Source organism: Amblyomma americanum, chromosome 2 (genome assembly GCF_052857255.1).
Source record: "Amblyomma americanum isolate KBUSLIRL-KWMA chromosome 2, ASM5285725v1, whole genome shotgun sequence".
NCBI lineage: Eukaryota > Metazoa > Arthropoda > Arachnida > Ixodida > Ixodidae > Amblyomma > Amblyomma americanum.
This window is the reverse complement of record NC_135498.1, coordinates 230,304,371-230,307,040: the sequence shown is the minus strand read 5'-3', so window position 1 is coordinate 230,307,040 and position 2,670 is coordinate 230,304,371. Positions and strand designations below refer to the sequence as shown.

Genomic DNA, 2,670 nt, shown 5'->3' with positions numbered 1-2,670 from the left:
AATGTGAGGCTCTAAAAAATAAGGTGGTGTCATCTGCGTAAATAATGAAAGTTGGCAGCTTACTAATGCAGACGACGTCATTAACATAAAGGAGGAATAGGAGTGGTCCCAAGATACTGCCTTGCGGAACGCCTGAAGTGATATGCCTAAAATCGGAGGAGTCATTGTGTATGTTTACCTGTTGTACTCGAGAACCTAAATAAGACTGAATTATTTGAAGAAACTTTCCGCGAAAACCATAGTGCTCGAGCTTAGCTATCATTATTCTGTGATTCATGCAGTCAAATGCTTTGGAAAAATCAATGAAAATGCCAAGAGTGAGAAGTTTCTGTTCAAAGGACTCTAAGATTAGTTCTTTCTGAGTTAGAAGCGCGGTTTCCGTCGAGAAGTGTTTTCTGAAACCATGCTGACGGGGCGTTATTATGTTATGTTTGTCACAGAAACCAGATATTCGTCTAAACAGGATTTTTTCAAAACACTTTGAAAAAACAGGAAGAATGGATATTGGTCGATAATTTGACAGAATGTTTTTGTTTCCGCCTTTATGTATAACCGTGACTCTGGCAATCTGCATTCTTTTGGGGAATACTGCATGTTCAATGCAACAATTAAAGATATATTCTAACACTGGGCTAATTACATCGGCTACATACTTTACTGGGGAAATTCTGAAACCATCAATGTCAAGTGCCTTGCTGTTGCGTAAAGACAAGAGGCAATTTTTAATTTCAATAGCATCTGTTGGCGATAGGAATGCACTGGAAACAATCCGTACGTCAAGACACTTCACATCCGTGAGATCGTCATTCCCATCCGCCTGAGACACAAAATGATTATTGAAATTATCTGCTAGCTTTTTCCCACTCACTAGCTCATTATCAACAAAAAGTTCAAGTACATCAGTGGCAGCAGAACCTCGGTTTAAAATTCTTTTAATGTTTTGCCACACAAGATGTTTGCAGCTCTATAATGTTTGCAGCTCTATAATAACATTTTCCAAATTGCAGGTGCAACTCAGGACTAGCTATTGACTTCACCGATGATCACATAGCAAGTACAGCTACAAATATTAGGCGGCAGCAGAAGGCTTGCACTCATCTTTTTAGAAAAGATTTTATAAATGCTCTGATAGTGACAAGGGAGGTTGTTTGAAACACTGGGCTGAAGCTTGTAATTTTGAATTTCAAAAACTAGCAGTGATCATTCCAGCATGCATGTTTTTCAGCAAAGATAGACTGTAATTATGCTCTCTACAATACCCTTGAACTAATGTTAAAGCTATCAAACATAATAAAAGGCTCTTTTCTTGCCATTCTAGGTATTCTTGAAGAAGTGTTTCCAGCTTTGGCATCAAAAGTGGCAACATTCCACAATGAAGAGCGTTATGCGGTTCTAATGCTGGACGAAATCCAACTGACACCTGGTTTGGACTATGATATTACAACACGCTCCGTCATAGGTAAGGCTTCATCAAAAACAAATGCGGCCTGTTGTTTACATATCAGGCAGTGTAGTTCTCTTGCAGCTAAAACCAATGCAGTAATGAGCACTGGCATGTGATACTTAATTTAGCAGTGTGGAAACAAAAATGAAATGCAACTAATTTTTTACTGCACTAATTTCAATATCTAAGGGTTAATGACTAAATGTGTGTGTATAGGTACACACAGAAAGCCGTTCAAGCATCCCTGGAATACCTTATATTTGTGTAGTATTAGATGAAACCTGTTATACCTGATAAACAAAGCTATCAAAGTGGTGTCCAACTTAATTTGCTTAAGCTTGCTGCATGACAGGCTTAGATGCTTATGTGCTACTAAACCCAACTCAGCAATATTTGTTTTGATTCTATTTTTGGTGCTTTCCTGTGCTAATAAAACACACTGCATGCTTACTTTATAATGTATGCTGGACAGCTCTGCACTGCTATGCCCCAAATAAGCATTCTTGAAATATTCTTCAGGCCGCCCCACTCTTCCTTCCTCGGACCCAAGTGCAGAACCTGTACTGGCCACACATGCATTGGTTTTCATGCTTGGTGGAATTGCATCAAGATGGAAGCAGACTGTCGCGTATCATTTCACAGGTAAGTAGCAGTTGGAAGTTAAAGTGTTAAGTGAATTTTCATGTAAAGTTGGGAACAACACAATGTTTTCACTTTTCATATGTGCATAACTGCAGGGACTGTTTGGCCAATTCCTAAAGAGTTGCATGCCGGTGATGTGTAACATGGAGTGGCAACGTTCCTCCTAGAATCTTTACTGAACTGCCTACTTTTTCTTTGATGGTAGCGAGTTAATGCACAGGGCAGGTTTACAGAAAGTGCAGTTGATGTTGGTTAAGACCACCTAGTGTCGCAGGCAATGAAAACCCACAGAATAAAGCCGAAATGAGTTGTCCGTACTGTATAGACTGTTACATAGGTATACGAAGTGATGTCTCGCACAACTAAAGCAGCATCCTTGGCACGACTACTGGTGACATGTCATCGCTGGTACTTAGTTTACTTGCTTGCTAAACCTCCTAAGCGGCTGATGAGTGAACGAAGATAGCATGAAAAAATGAAGCAAGGCTTCAAGAAAGTGATTATCGACTTGGCCTTGTGCCCTGCCATGTTGCCTGTGTGCCAGCCAAGTGTGGAGCGGGTGAGAGGCACCACTAATAGCAGCA

The 2,670-nt window shown here is 40.2% G+C and overlaps 1 long non-coding RNA gene across 1 annotated transcript; it reads left to right on the top strand.

Annotated features, from left to right (window-relative positions):
• The first annotated feature begins 1,270 nt into the window (after positions 1-1,270).
• Positions 1,271-2,279, top strand: LOC144122208 (uncharacterized). Its single transcript, XR_013312856.1, has 3 exons — positions 1,271-1,459; positions 1,964-2,086; positions 2,182-2,279. It is a non-coding gene; the product is annotated as an uncharacterized LOC144122208 (long non-coding RNA).
• Positions 2,280-2,670: the final 391 nt, after the last annotated feature.